Raw genomic sequence first — 19357 nt, forward strand, 5'->3', positions numbered from 1 at the left:
TGCCATAGTCTCATTAAATAGTTTTAAAAAGAAAAACTTTCCAATCTGTTTTTCCCTTTAACCTGAAACCCCAACATGCTGTTCATTACAAGGCATTAAATTCAGATACTAAGATGGTTTTAGAGATTCATAGGAGTGAGATTTTTTTCATAAGTGGAAATATGAAGTGCTTTTCATGTCCCTGCCATCTGTCCTTCTGTTTGACCTACTCTGTTGGTCATTTGGGCTCTAATGAGACTCTTTCAGAAGCATCATAGTCCTGTCCAGATGGGGTCAGCTTTAAAATCCCAACTGCAGCTGTGTTCAATAAGACCACGACACAGCCTGTTGACAAGTCCCCTCTGTTACAAACTCCATGCAACTCTTGTGACTCTGACCAGAACAGCTGCTCTTGGGCTTATATTTTCATGAGAGATATGTGTCATATTGTTGAACTTAAAATTAATGTGCTAGTATTGTAAACAATTTTACAAAACGGGGACTTTTATTTCTACTCTGGTGAATTCCAAACTTTTCCTTTTATAAACATTTACATCTTATATCATTCTTTTTATAACTTCTTATAATTTGAAGTTAAAAAAACTTTCCAAAAAATAATATTTTAATTTCTATGAAAATTCTAATCTGATAATATGTATCCCATTTAAAAACTATTTTGTATTCTGAAAAATTACTTCATTTTTAATAATGACATTCTTCTGGTATTAAAAGTTGACTCCAAAAAGTAAACTATATAAATACTTAGTTACTTAACTGTGATAATCGATCAACACATATTTACAAATATTTACTGAATGTTCAATACTTACTCAGCACTATGTTAGGTATCTGGTTAAGATATATGTTCCATGCTATGTATAACTTAATTAAGGAGACAAGATAACAATATTGAAACAAATAAAAGCAGGATGAAGTAGCATAGGTTATTAAGTATTCAACACCATGAATAGAATTAATAATAAGAAGAAAGTAGGCTAAGGGATTTTGTTAAAATTTCTTTCAAATATAGATCGTATTGAATCATTTCATGTTTATTTTATTACTTATCTTGTATTTAGTAAATGTCTTCCTTGATAAATTGCATAATTTGGGGGTGGGGCATATTTTTTTTCATCATAGTAAATATTGCAAATGATGTGGTAATTACAAAAGGTCAATCATCTCTTCCAGTGCTTCCGTTAGAGTTTTACAGGACTTCCTCAGGGTTTGGTAGCAGAATGCAGCCATGGAAATGGGCATGAAAGACAAGAAGAGGCAGGAGGAGTAAGTCTCAAAACACTCAAACAAACAGACGGATTATTTCCATGAGTTGCTAAAAACAGGGATCAGAAACAAATAGAGATGGGGCAGGTATAGTCACAAATGCTGGAATATATCTGAGGCAGAGTCAGAATTTAAGCAGATAAAAAGTTACTAATATTACTCATTCAACTAAGAAGGAAGATGGTGACATGAACCAGTAATTCATCTAACTCCTGCTTTATTTCTTAGCAGCACTTAGAAATTCAATTACCTTTCTGAACATCTGTTTGCCTATCTTTAAATGAAATTATAATATTTGTCATCAAATAAAATTGTTGTGAAAATTAAATGTGATGGTAAATAAAATGGACAACAAAAACTATAATATGAAAAATATACAATGCCTATGAACTAGAAAGAAAACAAGGGAACATGTAGATTGAAACAGGATGCAAGACTCCTCCATAGAAGTAGTTGAGAATTAAATAAACAAATGACTAGTCCCTCTTATCAGCAAGCCCATGTAGAATATACTGAATAAGGCGGTGCATGTTACATAATAGATACATAATATATATTTGTTAAATGGTATTTGAATACAAAAAATGCCCAAAAATGTCACATTATCGTGCTTTGGATCACTCCAGATTATTTCAGATATATATATATATATTATATATATATAATATATATATATATATATATATATATACACAGATATATAGATAGTTCTTTGCTAAATGGAAGTTAGGTAGACAAAAAATCTCTTGAACCATTCCATCTCTTTGCAGTATGTGTTAGAGTTCACACATTGTGAGTGATTTTCCAGTTCTTCATCTCCAGTGCACAGTGGGTCTCCAACTTAAATTTTCAGAATTAGATGAGGGATTCCCATATGAGAGACGGTATCTACATATGGTGGTCCACTTTAACAATATGATGGAAAAAAAAGAAAACACATAGGATGTATTGCATCTTTTGGACAAAGGTTCATTATTTCCAAGACTTGGAATGTTCCAAGCAGATAATATTTCAACTTTGTCAAGAAGATGTAGATCTTTTAAGGAAAGAAAGATGAACATCCAATCTTATCTGGAAGATCCCGATAGTATCTCTACATATATGCTTGCAATTTCCAATATTTTTGACATATCAGAGAATGTCCTGTATTTTACTATTGATATGGAACACCCTTATTTAGAAATGTTTTTCTCTTTAAGGCTACTTTTGTACTTTGGTAGTTTACTATATGGGATTTAAATTTGCCGTTTCTATCCTCCTGTAGAACATGTATGTCTCCCTCACATTCTGATTTGAGATTAGTCCTTCTCTTGTTGCATCTTTCTGAACAACAATCCTTGCTCAAGTGGAGATTTTTCAAGAAATTACTATCTAAGCATTAGACAAAAAGTTATTAGTTCCACAAGAACCTTGTGCCAGGTTGGTCATCTCCCATAAACTTTTGCATCTCTGTTGTCCAGAGACGATGAAACTGACCACTAGCCTTCAGAATTTGCCAGGAGAGAGTCCAGCATGGAATTATTTCAGTATCACCATCTGCCTGAAGTTGGCAATTTAGGAGACTTAAAGGAATACAACATGTTGAGCCCTTCTTCCCTGAGGCCTATACATTTTTATAGAAAATCTCATACTCTGAATGATGTTCTTATGTAAAGGCTGAAATTCTAATTTTGTGTGATACAGAACTGTCAATCGTTTAGCAACTCCCATTAATAAGTCCTTCTAATAAGTTCTTTAAAATAAAGTTGATATGTACTGCTGTCTTTTCAGTCTGTGTCTTGAAAGATCTCCAAATCTGTAAATGAATCTTTATTCCATGTGTTACAGACTGAAAAAGTGCACAACACACCCTGAGATTTTATCCATCTACACTATGTCGGTTTTCTTTTTTCTTTATATTAATTTGTCCTGCCCTTCCTATAGATGTGAGTTTATTATCATTACTGTGTAACATTGAATTAATTCATATCTATTCATAATATGCAACCATCCACTATCCTATTTGTTGAACTAATCCTGGTTACATTTATCTTTTGTGTAATTAAATTTGTCTACTTTTCTCAATAAATTATCAAACCACATCAGGCAAAAAAAAAAAATGTATTCTTGATCCATCATGAAAATGAGAACATGCCTGACATATGGAAGTCAGTGAGGCTACAAGTTGGAAGGTTGAATGAATGAAGGCATCTTGACCTGACATGGACTTTTAATCCATAAATTATGGTATGACTTTGAATAAGTAGTTACCCAATCTTTGCAATCTGGGAGGATGCTCTGCTTGAGGTTAAAATGGAATTGAACTATTTTGCCCCTTACTAATGTGCCACTACAAAATTCTATGCAAATACAGAAAAAAGACAAACATTCTCAATCCCATTGGAAGCTAAAACTCATAAGCAATTAATACCAAAATCTGAGAGGGATTGACACTAATTAAAAAGCAGATGGAGGGGGATTGAGATAAAACCAACCTAGGCAATTGCTTTTGACATACTCAGGGTTTACACTATGAAAATGAGAATATATTAAATAGGTAGGAAGGTACTGCACAGCTATGTGACCATCTGTCCTCTGATTCTAAAATCAACTCTCCCTTCATTGTGGAAAGTCTGATCTCCTCCATTTTCTGTGAGGTAGAGAAGAGGTTTCTCCACCACTGCAAATTCCATATTTGACATTTGATTATTAAATATTGTCTGGGATAAAAGAAAATAATTTCATTCGACCAGTTAATGCAAAATTGATTAAACACTGTGAATTATGGAAAAAATATAGCAAAATGTGTGGTATTTGGATATTTTTGAGCAAAAGGAACTCTAAGTGGCCTTTGGTATAAAATTATAGAGGAAGAACATCTCAAATAGTTGTAGAAGCCAGTGTCTATGCATTGTGCTTACATGTGGTAGAAAGACCCATGAAACAGGGATGTAGTGGGACACAAGTTAATGAATACTTGGTGAAGACTGCTCTGTAATACGTGTTAGATCAACAGATACACAAATCTACTGTCAGGATGAGAATGTGATTTAAAAAGAAAGCACACAACATTGGCTCCTCCTTTTTTTATTTACTTGTCCACGTAAAACATGAATTTTATGATACAGAAAGCTTGGGATAAAATTATTTTCCCACTTGCACATTCAATATTATACACATTTGACTATTTTAAAAATCTTAGCTCTATACTGTTGTCTTGCACATGCTCTAACATTCAAAATGAGCCATGATATATTCATTTGGATATGCCATCATTTCTCGTAATTGGTAATGAGGTTAGAAGAAAGTTAATTAGAAAAAAAGGTAACACATAGAAAAGAAGGGTAGATTAATGTAAAAGGACCAGAAGCAGCATACACTTCCCAAGATTAAATCATTTAGATAAGAATGGAATCTCAGAAGAATGTCATAGTTAACTCAGGATGAAAGTATCATGCCTCTCTACAAAGACAACACACTGAGGAAGAGAGATGGCTGAAAAGAAGGCTTGCAGATGAGCTGGGACAACAGAGCTGAAAAATATGAGAACCATGGAAATTTCAGATTTTGAAAAAAAAATAGATGATGAGGGGAAAAAATAATGATGTAGAAGGCAGACTTTGTTGTCCAGAAATAAAGGAGAAAAATGTAAAAGGATATACATCATGAGAAAGAAAATAATAGACAAGAACAAAAACCAAGAGCCAAGACAGAAAAAGTTGCATTTAGAAGAACTTATGAAAATGATAACAGCAATGAAAATAATCAAAGCATTCACAATATACTTAGATCAAGTTTTTTATAATTTATATTTGTGAGAAAATAAAAAATACTGAATTGCATGAAAGGAGAGAATAATTGCAATTTTAATTTATTGTTTTTCTCATTAAATTATTTATTAATAATTTAGTATAACATTAAATCATTTATTAAGATGTGAACTCCTGGGCTGGGGTTTTGGCTCAGCAGTAGAGTGCCTACCTCGCATGTGTGATACCCTGGGTTCGATCCTCAGCACCACATTAAAAAATAAATAAATAAAAATAAAAACATTTTTTAAAAGATGCGAACTCCTGAAGAGATTATGAATGGGTACTTATGTGTTTTGACTATTTTTTATTTTTTTTGTAGTTGTACATGGACAAAATGCCTTTATTTCATTAATTAATTTTTATGTGCTGCTGAGGATCCAGCCCAGTGCCTCACACATGCCAGACAAGCACTTTGCCACTGAGCTATAGCTCATTGATTTATAGCTCATCAAATAAATCATTGATTTATTTTTAAGGTCACTAAAATAGAAAGGTCCTATCTCATAGCGATTTTTGAATTCAATCGATTTTTAGCAAAACATCTATGTACATTCATATCATAGGTCTAAGTATAATTTTCCTCCATAGACTCTTCTAATAACTTCCACCAAATAGAAGATTGGATAGCATCCAACAGTTAACAAATCATCAACATCTAAGACAATTTTGTATTGCCATTCAGCAACTTGTAAAAATCTTATCCTTAAATAAGGGAGATGGCTACTATTTCAAACATTAAAAGATTTTGTTAATATTTCTCTCTCCCTTTCTCTCACAAATGCACACAATTTTTATTCATTAGAAGCATGGAAAAGTTCTTGCTAGAAGTATTGTTAATAGTTCAATATAGGGACTATAATTTATATTTCTAAAACTTTACTGGCTATGTAAATATTTTTCAAGAATACTTAATTGGTCTTGTGTTTATTGTAGCTTCTATTTGGGAAAAACTAGTTTCCAACCATTAATTTTCTTAAAAATACTAATAATGATAGAGAACAAATTTGATTTACTGAGACTCTACCAATGTTTTAAAGACCAAGATATCAATGATGAAAGATAATTTTTTTTTTGGGGGGGGGTTTGGATTTCCTAGGTATTTGACTTATACAAAGATTAAATTTGAATTTATATTCTGAACACAAAATGCCTGATACTAAAAGTTTATAGAATCTAGGATGATAACCTTATACTAATTGTAATAATTTGAGATTTATAAAAGAACATTTAAAATGCCTTCTTTCAACTTTTTGCCATGTGCTGTGAGAGTCATTTAGTACATTGACTTGACTGAACATTGAAGAATTTATCACAAAACTTCAGAGCTGTCTTAATTTTTAAAGTCACCACAATTTAGATTTCTATTTTTAAGTGAAAACAATAAGATCAACTTGACTTGAAAAAGATATCTGGCCAAATGGGAAGGAGAAGGGAAACAAGACAAGGAATATACTAAAGGAACAGATTCTGAAAAGGAGATATAGTTAGGAGAAAAACACTATTTTCTTATATATGTTTATATATATCAGATAAAACCACCTTCTGTTTTCATTAATTAATGAAGTTAATAAATCTGAATATTATGAGAATCTCTTGCTCAGGGCTTTAGCAAATACCTAATAGCTTTAACATAAGACTCTTGGGGTGTTATTGTTTTAAAAACTGAGACCACTTCATTTCACTATGATTATGATATCTAAATATTGCCTCTCTATTAACAAAAGTTAAGATTCTTAAAAAACAGCCTTATCATTGTTGTTATTACAAGAGTAAAGCAGAAAACTGCATATTGCTTATTCTATTAAATTTTCACTGTGCTTAATTTTATAAATACATTCTCAACAGTACCATGCACCTATTTCATTTTGGGTCACTGTATCTTTAACCACCTATTATAGTTTGAATGTAAGGGTGTTCCCCATGTGTGAGACAATGCAAGAGGTTTAGAGGAGAAAAGAGAGGGTTATGAGAGCCTTAACCCAATTAATGAATGAATCTCCTGATGGGGACTAACTGAGTGGTAACTGAAGACAGGTAGGGTGTAGCTGGAGGAGGTCAGTCATTGGGTGGGCATAGCGTTGTGGTAAATATTTTGTATATATTTCTGTTTCCTGATCATCATGTGAGCTGCTTCTCACTGCCCCACCCTTCTAACATGATATTTTGCTTCACCTTGAGCCCTGAAGAATGGAGCCAGCTATCTGTGGATTGAGACCTCTGAAATTGTGAGTCTCTAAATAAACTTTTGCTCCTCTACAAGTTTTCTGGTTCAGTCTTTTAGTCACAGCAACAAAAAGCTGAATAAAACACCAGTTATTTTTTTTAATGCACAAGTAATATTATCACTGTTATTGTTCTTTTGTTTAGGATAGAGTTTGCTGATCTTGGAAAAAATTACTCATACACATACACACACACACACCTCTATCTTTATGTACTTAGGTACACAGTTAAAAATATGTCATAAGATTTTTAGTTTTCCAGTGTTTAAATCTTAGACTGAGAACTTTTTATTATGCCTATGTGATATTAATGCTCTGTTCACTGAAAATTTTATTAAAATTGACATTTTCCTTTAACTTTTTAAAATGTAATCCTCAAAGTATTGGCAATGAAAAATGCACAATAATTACAAGGCCACATTCATTCAAATCATCTCCATTCCTGCATTCTTTCAGCTCAACATGAAATCCTGCAGAATTTGACATCTCAGTAGAACAAAAGGCCACATTCATCAGTAGGATGTGGGAAATGAAAATTTTAATCAATAAAAGACACTTTACTCCAGTCATCCACCCGGTAGTTTTAGCAGATTCAGATGATGATTTATAGTTTGGTTTACATAACTTCAAGATGAAGTAACAGATAATGGCACTAATTGTTATGGGTAGGGAGCAAAAGGAATTCACCACTTGCACTGGGAAGGAAAAATCAAACTACATCATAAGTTTCAGTTCAAAGTTCAGAGTTGCTTGTTTTCTTTCTGAAGAATTCAAACTGTTCTTCCACATAGGAAAATCAAATTTGAAATGTTTTTATTCTGTATAATTAAAATGTTAAAAAATATTTGAAATGGTAAAATGTAGAAGAGTATCAAATCACAGTGAAAATGTTGTCTGTTTACTGCAAACTTTTCTTTGTCACCCTATCAACATAAATTAAGGAACCTGCTTTAAGGAAAATTACCGAAGGATTCGATTATGTTATATTCATGACACATCCAAGTATATATAGTACCTATACAAAAATTTGTGAGTCTTCAACCACCTTTTCTGATATTGTCAAATTATATTAAACAAGTAATAATTTTCTTAAGGTTAAATGATTTTTTATCAAATATTTAAGTTTCTCATAATTTTGATATTTGGTATAAGAAATCTGTATATTAAAGTGTTCTCTTCATTTCAAGCATAAAGATTCAGAGCTGCATAGATTCTTTAAGAAAAAGGTAAAGTAAAGCTGTGATGTAAAAAAAAAGTGATGATAGTATGCAAACTAGTATTTAACATTTTCATTATTTATTTATTTATTTATTTATTTTCTTTATTTTTTATTTATGTTTTGTTCTTTTTTTATTAGTTGTTCAAAACATTACAAGCTCTTGACATATAATATTTCATCAGTAATTTAAATAAAGATGAGAAAATCAAGCTTAACACAACCGATATAAACAAGATTTCCTTTAAAAAACATAATGTGATGTTTTGATATTAACTCCCATTATATATTTACTTACATTGTGTTTGGATTTTGCATCACATCAATACAATCAAGTTAAAATGTGGTCTTTCCAGTAGACCCTGATTCAGTATGACTGGGGTCCCTGTAAGAAGGGTAATCTGAATATGGACACAAACCTAGAGAAGATGAGATGAAGACACAAAGGAAGAGCCACCATCTACAGGCCAGCAAGAGAGACCATAAAAAGATCCTTCTTCCCTCACACCCCATGAAACATCCAACTCTGCCAATTCTTCTGTCTCTTCTGACTTCTATTCTCCAGAACCGTGAAGCAAAAATTTTGTGTTGTTTAAGCCACTCAGTTAGTTGTACTTTGTTGGTGAAGACTTAGAAAACTAGAGCATAAGGGCTTTTAAAGAGGGGTACTCTGAAGATGGAAAATAGAGTAAAGAAACATTTAATGAGTAGGTACTCAGCACCTAGTCAGAGGTATTTACAAAAGTGATTATATCTAATCCTGACAGCATCCTTGAAAACTTAGCCAAATCTCCCTTTAAATGTTCCTTTAAACAGGAAGAAATTGATGCACCTCAAAAATGAAAAAAACAAACAACTAAGTTTCAAATCTAGAAATGCACAATGCTCAATTCTCTGTTCTACCCAGTTCTGTTCTGCATCTGTGTTGTATTTACCCTAACGCAATATTACAACTCATTTATTTTCTCAACAATGTAAATCATTGTTAAGAAGGATGCCACAAACGTTTGAGGACATGTTTTAGGCACATCAAAGTTTTAGAAATACTAAATTACTGTACATCTTTGTGACTGCTGTTTGCTACTGTAAATTAATTATGCCCTAAGTGTGAAATAAAAAAAATGATAATCATAGGAACTTTCCTGTTTATCAGGCTATTGTCATGAAAAGGTTGGAGATGTAGAAAAAGATTGTTACTATTTCTTTTTTAAAATACCTTTATTTTATTTATTTATTTTAATGTGGTGCTGAGGATCGAACTCATAGCCTCGCACTTGCTAGACGTGTGCTCTACCACTGAGCCACAACCCCAGCCCAAGAATTCTACTATTTCTAAGAAAAATTTAATGAATTACAATTATGAGGTGAATGGCATCATCTTAAAATTCTTATGTTGAATCCCTAACCCCCAATGTGACTGTAATTGGAGATAATGCCTTCAGAGAGGTAGGTAAGGTTAGATGAAGCCATAAGGATAGGGGGTCTTTGTACAGAAAGAAAGAGACCCATAAAACTCTCAGCACACATGCAGAGGGAAGGCCCTGTGAGAATGGAGTGAATGTTATGGTTTAGATATAAGGTGTCCTCAAGAAAACTTGTTTAAGAGAATGCAACAGAATTGAGGTGAAATGATTGCATTAAACTAATCAGTGCATTAATCCACTGCTAGGGGTTAAATGAGTGGTACCTATAAGCAGGTAAGGTGTGGCTGGAGGAGCGGGGTCATTTGGAGTGTGCCTTTGGGATATATACTTGGTGTGTAGTGAGGAGGACTCTCTCTCTGCTTCCTGGTGCCCAGCTCCCAGTTGTTTTCCTGGGCCACACACTTCTGCCCTGATGTTCTACCTCACCTCAGGCCCCAAGGAATGAAGTTGTCCAAGTATGAACTGTGATCTCCAAAACTTTTCCCCTCCTAATTGTTCTAGTCAGGTCTTTTGGTCACAGCCTTGAAAAATCTGACTAAAAGCAAGAGCAAGTGATTCTAAAGAAACCAAGAAGAAAAGTCTCACCAGGAACCAATCTTGACAGCACTTTGGTCCTGGGTTTCTAGCCTCCAGAAGTGTGAGAAAGTTCTGAGGTTTCCCACCCCCAATCTGTAGCATTTTGTTGTGGCAGCTCTAGTGCACTAATGCAGTGTTTTTATTAGCCTGACACATTTAGAATTGTTCTAACACCAGATAAATGTGTGTGTACACCCACACATATGCTCTTTGTTGTGCTTTATCTCTGTCCCTTTCTTTCTTTTTGTCAATATTTATTTTTTTTTAATTTTCCTCCCTCCTATATTGGCTGCCTCAAGGAGGGAGTACATCATCAAAATTTAGTATTTTCAGCTTTTAAGGGCCAGAAATAAATATTCTGCAAATAGTTGAGGAGGACTTTGATACAGCCAACAGATTTGGAAAGCCAATAACAGAAATATTGAGAACTATATGGGGAATTTGTCAGTGGGCACTGCTTTATTTGTTAGTAACTCATAGTGGTAGCAGGAATCCATATATGAAAGAAATCCAAGGCATATCAGTAGAAGTTACCAAGGCATTCTTAGCAAGAATTGCAAACTTCAACATAGGTTTGTTAACAACACAGTGATTTATATGCATCTGTGATTTATATTGCATTATTACAGGGTTTGAGACAGCTCCACAAACTTTGCAAACCTCACAGTGATCCAAGAAGTGAGATTGTGAGCATGTATTGAGAATTACTAATAGAAAAAGGAGAATATATGGATCCAAATATGCTCATGAAAAAGAAAAAAAAAAGTATTGTGTGGTTATCCCACAGATGCCAACTTAAAAAAAAAAAAAACAACAACACACGATTAGAAAACAGATGAGCACAAAACCTCTTCTCAATCTATACACAATCCTCATATCAAAAATATAACTTAATTATTTTTTCTACCCGACAAAATAGAAACCGCAGACATAGTTGGACACTGAACCATAAAGAAAATTATGTATCTTGCACAGTTGAGTAGATATCCTTGTAGAGTATGTGTGTAGGAAGTGAGTTGTTTTTATCAATGCTTTATTTTTCAAACTGTGATATTTCTACATTTTCATCTTTATGATTTCTTTTCAGGTGAATATTATAATGATTTTTGTCTTTAGATGTTTTACATACATTACCTTACCATTTGGTATTATTATAGCCAATCTCTTCTTGGTCCTGTCTGAAAATACTTTAGTTGTTTCTCATTTTAAATTGTCTCCTAGGAACTCTTGCTATTCCAATTTATTTCCAGACATATCCTCCTAGACAAAAGTGCTTACCCTTTGACTGTAAATTTACATCCTGCAATATGTGTCAACTACATCTTATGTTTCCGTGCTTAGTACTGTCAACGTTCCTATTGATATTGAAGCCACAGCAAACTAGACATGTCAGGATTTCCCTGCATGGGTTTCTACTTTTACCTTGGGGGAAGCTGTTCATGTTGTTGAAACCATCATTGCTTATGTTTTTTAATTTTTTCCCTAGTCTAAGGCCCACTTTTAATCTTTTCTTCCTTTTAAAGATTTTTCTGGTTGTCTTGTCCTCTCTTCCTATATTACCAAACATACATTTTGCCTCCTTTTTTATGCTTTATGGATATTTCCCCCACTTTACACTCCTATACTCTCAATTACTCTATTCCTTCCAAGAGATAGCCTCTTGTTCCTCATCCTTGCCAAATGTTTACACACTAGACTAAACCTACTATTTTGTGTTGTTGATTATTTTTAGCAGTCGCATACTATCCCATGGTAAGTTACAAAACCATGTTTTTTGACTAGACTTCCTTTGGAAAAAAATGTATTTTATTATACAATGTTTTATCCTATTCCCCTATGTTAATCGGTTTGCTTCTAGAAATTGAGAACATTTTATTAATTTCTTGTGTTCCTTAACATCTGTAATCCAGTGTTCACCATTACCTATAATACTATCAAATGCATAAAGTAACTTGAATCTCAATATCTGGTCTTTGACAATTTTTTGTATTTGATTGCTGAAAAACCTTGGGAAAGTCATTACATTATCATTTTTCTTCATCTTTAAAAATCGGAATTTCAATGTTTATCTCTGAGTTCTTGGTAAGCATATATGATAAGTTTGACAAGCAAACAGATTTCCTACACTAATGAAATGTCATTTATATTACTAGAGTGTGGAATCAATAATCAGCCAATTATATGTAATTTACTTTGGCTTAGATGATAAATTTTATTAGGGATATATAAATTTTTACCATGTATACATTCACTTTTGAACAGCATTATAAATATTGAGTATTCTTTGAAAAATATATCAAACATCATAAAGTGCTTTTCTCCTAAATCTTAATTATCTTAATATATATATATATATATATATATATATATATATATATATATATTATTCTACCCAGCATTGAAATAAATAATGTCAAATAGTCATTCTACAAAGAACCTTCATTCTATAAAAAGTATAACATCAATAATAAGATTCTATCATATATCATAGCAAATGATCATCTTAATAAATGTCTTTTTCTTCCAGGAAATTATATATCATAAAACTTATGATTCATTGCTTTAATTGGACAAGAACACTTTATAATGCTTCATAATGTCAAATAAAAGCACAAAGCAGAACTTAATAAATACCCTCAGCTTTGAGGGAAAACACCTACATCTTCCTGGAATTTCCTAGACTTTATCTTTAGTTTACATTCTACTTTCTACAACATTTTCCCTGTATGTTTTCTCAGTTCCCTTTGATAGGTTATCCATGCAACCCATTGAGACTTTCTGTGGCTGCCTAGATTCTTTAAGGAGGTACATGTTGTTTTTAATGGTCTTAGTCTTGAAACTTTTGTTCAAACTCAGTTTACCTCATTTAAATTTGTATTGGTTTTACTGATTTTTTATATGGTCTCCTGTAAAATCTCCTATAGTCTTGCAGTTAATGTTCAGCACTATTTCTTCAGCAAGGGATAATATTTTTTTCTTTGAAAATAAAGAAGCCTCCACTAATGTTGAATATTTAGAGAAACTATTCAGATCAAATCTTAGAACATCAGATTGAAACACATTGAGTCCAGAGAAATGGAGCAACTTTTTACCTAGCTCTCCCAGGAAATCCAATGCTATGCTTAACCTAGAACACCCAGATTCCTTGTTTTCCATGACAGGATACATATGACATTAAAGATCAGTCAAACATATTATTCATAACATTTCATTTTAGATTTAAAATACAATAAAATTAGTTGACAATATTTACACAATTCAATAAGTTTTGAAAAATGTATGGGGACATTCGACTATCATTTAAATTATGCATAGAGCATTTCCATCAAGTTACAATGTCATCTACATGTTGTTTGCTTTCATATCTCTCCTTCAACTTATGATCCCCCTTATATCATTCCCTAGAATTTTGCCTTTCTCAGAACTTCATAAAAATTAAATCAAACAGCATAGACTCTTATAAAACTGACTTATTTCACTTATCCTAATGCTGTTGAGAATTACCTACTTTGTTTCATGCATCAGTAGTTGTCCCACTCAGTTTATGCTACTACATCCCATCATTACCAACTGGGCAGCTTAAACAGCAACTTATTTCTCACAGTTCTGGAGGCCTAGTCTAAGATCTAGGTATCAATATTGTTGAGTTCTGCTGAGAATGCTCTTTCTGGCTGGCAGATGACCATTTTCCTGCTGTGTTTTCACAGGGGGAATAGCAGGGAGAGAGGAATCAAGATTTCTTTTTGTCTCTGATTATACTAATCTCATCATAAGAGCCCCACCCTCCTGTTCTAAATACCTCTTAAAGGCCCCTCTCCAAATACCATCACATTGAGATTTATTGATTCAACACATGCATTTGAGAAGATAAAAACATGCATAACAGTAGCTCATTCTTCTGTTATTGCTGAGAAAACTCAGTTGAATGTATAAACCGTAAACATTTTATACATTCATCAAGGATATTTTGTTTCAAATTTTTGATATTTCAGATGATATTTTATTCATATGACCATCCATCTAAAGTACATAATTGTGTTTACATGCTTTTATTTTGCTTAAATTCCTATCAGTTGGATGACTGCTCTTAATTTGTTACATTTTAAGGTTATAAGACATGAAACAAACTCTATTCCATAATGACTACACCACTACAGGAATAGTTGATCAAATGCTTGCTAAATCTTTGGTGAAGCTAGTCAGTTCAGTTTTAGAGATTGTAGTATGTTCTCCATTGTTTTGACTTCCATTTCTCTAAAGGTTAATATCATTAAACAATAATAAAGACTTTTTATGTATGTCCTTATTCTAAATTTTTGTCCATTTTAAATGTGTTGCTTGTTATTACTGACTTCTGTTCTTCATATGTTTTCTCCTAGAATAGTTAGTCTATAAGTTTTCTCGTAGTTTTTTTCCTCAAAATTTTTCTTTTGATAAGTAAAATTTTTTTATTTATTCCAAATCAACTTTTCATCTTTTTCTCTATTTTAATCTTTGTGCTATATTTAAGTAATAATGTCTAGTCTCTGGATATAAAGATTTTTTTTCCTTCATGGTGAAAGATTGTTTCATATTTTTAGCTTTTTACATTTAGGTATAAGAATCAATTTAAATTACTTACATATGGATATCTAATTATATCAGTACTCTTTTTAAAAAGAGATTCTTTCCTTCTTAAAGTATTGCCTCCACATGATTAAAGACAATTGACATACATAAGTGGGTTAGTTTCTGAAATCTTTTCTAATCTTTTTATATGTATGTGTATATTTAAGACAGACAACACCTCCTTGTCTTTATAACTTTAAAATGCCAGGTGTGGGATCCTCATGTCAGGCTGTTCTGAAACACAGGACCAGGAAGATAAAAAAAAAAATTATAATCTATCTAACAACAGGATAGTTTAAGACTTCTAACTTTATTCTGTTGGTCTTGACTCTTTGAATTTATGTATGTTTTTAAAAATCAACTTGTAATTTAATTCTTCATAATTAATGCCAATATAATTGTACTTGGGAAGGTTTATTCTACACATTAAATTGATAAAACTTTATATATTTTTTCAGGAGTATGAACTTAAAATAATTTATCTGCTTAATAGTTTATCTGTTTAAGTTTTCAGTGATTTTCTCAATAAATATTTATGGCTTTGCTCATATAGTACTTAAGCATATCTTCTTAAAAGTTATACCTTAAAAGTTATATTTCTGAAGCTTCCATATAATATCTTTTAATTCATCCTAATTTTTAAGTGTAAAAATTTAAATGCTTTGTTGAATTCATATATTATTTCTAACAATTCCTTTATAAACTTTAAACACATTTCATGAATTCAACAATCAAATATAAATGTCATTTTCTTTGAACAACCTTTTCATTTATTTTATTGTTTTCTTGGATTGTCTAGGACCTCCAGTTTAAGAATGTTGAATAACTTGGATAACTGGGTGAAAAATTTGATCAAATTCATACCGGTCTTGAAAATCAGGATTGGGTCCAGGTGTTGAATATAAAACACCTGAGAAATGCTGAGGCAAGAGCAGAAAGTAAATTTTACTTAACAGGTAGGGAAGAGAGAGAGGAATGGGAATGGGATTGAGGGAGGAAGAGAAAGACTCCTCCAGAGAGGAGCTGGGACCCAAAGCTGGTGACTATGGGCATGGAGGTGTCTTGCCTCTTTATAGGTTTTAGGTTTCTTTTCTTCTCGTGCCTACATGACTCAAAGGTAGGAGTGACCAAAAGGCAGGAAGAGAGCCATCCAGGGGTGATTGCTTGTTTTGGAAAGTGCAATCCTCCCCTTCTCCCAGACCCTGTGAACAACTGATTGATGGGTAAGTGGAATCTACTCACTTCCTTTCCTTTGAGAATCAGCTACCTGTCCTCTGCCCTGGTATCAAAATCGTGTCCATATCTTTTGATATTATGCTACTGATTTTCTCTTTTAATTATTCAGTATGTTGAATTTAATTATTTGCCTTTCAAGCAAGTTAAACTTACCTTGCTTTCCTGAGGTAAAGTGCTATTAACTGTTCTACATTGTAAGTATTAATGCATTGCCAGTTTCAATTTGCGAGATTTCACAAAGGATTTATGAATCTATGTTCATAGGGAATAATTAAAGAGTAAGTTTTATTTGTTTTTTTCCTTATGAGGTCTTTCTGTTTGTACTAGCTTACTCTATCAGAGGAATATTAGAGGAATGCCTACTTTATAAATAGATTTGGGAAATAGTTCCTATTCATCTATTTTCTGGAAAAAGTTTTACTGAACCGTTAGCTGAATATTATATATTCAGCAAGATTAATTGTTGAAATCATACATATCTATGGATTTATTTATGGAAAGTACCTCAATGATACATTTAATTAATCTAATTAAAATGGGCATTTATCAATTTAATTTTTGATTGAGTTCCTTCCTTATAAACTGTAGGACTTTACATTTCTATTTCATAAATATCTGTCAAGTAGGTCTGTGGCCCTTTAAAGTGTTTACATATTTTTATTCTTTTTCCCCTGAGATGAAATTCTTCTGCCCTACATGGGCAGTCAGGTTTCTTCATCATGTAGGAGTGCACTGTTGTGAAGTATATCTATTGCTTTTGGAGGAAGCTCAGAAATACACTGGCTATTAAGAGTTAAAACTGTAATATCTCTGAAAGCTGATAAAATCTATAAGTAGTGTTTATATTTTTAAGCTAACTTTTGTCAAAAACTCTTATACATATATTACTCTATTGCTTGGTAAGTACTTTTTTATCACTGCATTTTCTTTATTGTTTCTTCATGGGAATTGTCTTTTATTTTAAAATACAATTGTAACTTTTTATTTATAGGATTATTTAGCCATTTTTTTCCTTCTCTATCTAATCCCTCATGTAAAGATTCTTATTCCAATTCAAATTACTGTCTGTGATTCTTTTCCAGAATTTTAATGTGTAGTCCATCAAACACCAGTTACATTATTCTGCATTAATTAATAGAGCAGTTCTTCATAAAAGTTCATTTCACCACTTTCTGTGAGATCATAACCTTAACCAAATACTAGCTGCACCTGTGCTTTAACTAGTGTTTCAATTCATGTTATGTAATTTGTGACATAGTTCCTGTAGCCAGGTATTTGTTATTTTCTTCCATTTCTTTTCTAGTCTTTAATTTTGAGTATTGATGAAATGAATGTAGTTTTCAAGTTCTTCCTAAGAAATAAAATTCATCTATCTACTTTTCAGCTGAGGGAGTTCTGGAGCATCAGTCTGTGCCTTTCTCTCAGCTCATCTCACTAACAGTCAAGGAAACTGTTGATTTATACCAAAGGATCAACCATATGTCCGATATGAACTCATTTTCTAGTGCCACTCACTACTATCCATGTCTGGGATCTTCCCAGGAATATTTTAATACTTCCCAGCAAGTGTTGTGAGCTGATCGCTCAGAAAACACTCTCAGTCCAAATTTTGTCCAAATTAGAGTCTTTTACTTAGCCAGCTGGGACTGCTCCCTGCAGGACCCGAATTGTCTCTGCCAGGAACAGAGGTGGGTCCGAGTTCTATGGGTTTATAAGGAGGGAAAAAAACCACATCTTCAAAAACCGAGGTTCAGGCAAGCAAGCAGGATACAAGGGCTGAGAAAACAGCAGAGCAAAAAGTAGACACCATATCCTCCTAGGTTCGAGCACATTTGTGGGCATATGAAGTACAGAAAACCAATTCTTAACATTTTACCAACAGGTTGACATTATTTATTCTAAAACACAACATAATCCTATTATACTACTTATTAATATTTCATAATGTATAATATATAATCTATATTGATTAAGCTCAGACCATAACACAAGGGGTCTTCAATCACCATTCTACATATGTATTGTCACTGTCAATTCTTTAGTGTATATTTGAAAAATACCTCTGATATTTAATTTGGTTTGACTATTTTTTTTCAGTTTTTCTTGATTGTGTTGCAATAGACTGACTGTTACTCAAATGTAAAATCTTTTAATTCCTGGTTTATGTGCAAATTCAAAGGATACTGCTGGTTTCTGTTTGCTTCTGTTATAGTGTTTTCCTTCAAAATATTTGAAGTTATACTCACAAGAGAAATTCCTTTATACTGGAATATCCTTGTTGCACTTAGTTGTTAAAGCTATGCTGGCCCTAAAACATGGGGTAGAAAATGTTCCTTTCTTTTATCTGGATGACTTTAATCATGTTATTTTTTTTTACTCAGAAGTATGGAAAATTTCAAAAGTGGAAGATATCTGTTCTGAAGTTGTTTGAAGACTTTAAATTGTGGATGACTTGTGTGTGTATGTTAGACATGTATGTTTTGGAAAGACAGATATGTGGGTGTGAGTATTATTGCAGGTATTGTGCATTTCATGCACATTTTCAAAATATTTGGCAAGCTGCTCTTCCAAATATCCCATACTCTCAATTAATTTCCTACCTTTGCAAACATTTCTTTGCAGGCATTAATATTAAAAATGAACTATCTATTTGTTCTATAAAATACCAAAATTTCTTTTCTGATTTTCAACATCTTATCTGTTATTTCTGTCCGATTTCCCAGAATTGTTCCAAATACTTTTGACTTCCAGATGCACTGAAGAGAAGTCTAGCAAGTCCATTCGGACAGTACCAAAGTTTGGATTATTCTCTATATTTCCATGTCCACTGGGATCTTGGCTGTATATTGATACTTTTGGCTTTCATACATCCTGTTAATTTTTAACATATATGTCTCCTCTTAATATATATATATATATATATATATATATATATATATATATATATATATATATATATATATAGTTTTCCTCTGTTTTATGGGTAGCCCAAAATAAACTAGTCCTCTGTGGTAGCCTTGC

This window comes from Urocitellus parryii, chromosome 2 (assembly GCF_045843805.1).
Source record: "Urocitellus parryii isolate mUroPar1 chromosome 2, mUroPar1.hap1, whole genome shotgun sequence".
Taxonomy (NCBI): domain Eukaryota; kingdom Metazoa; phylum Chordata; class Mammalia; order Rodentia; family Sciuridae; genus Urocitellus; species Urocitellus parryii.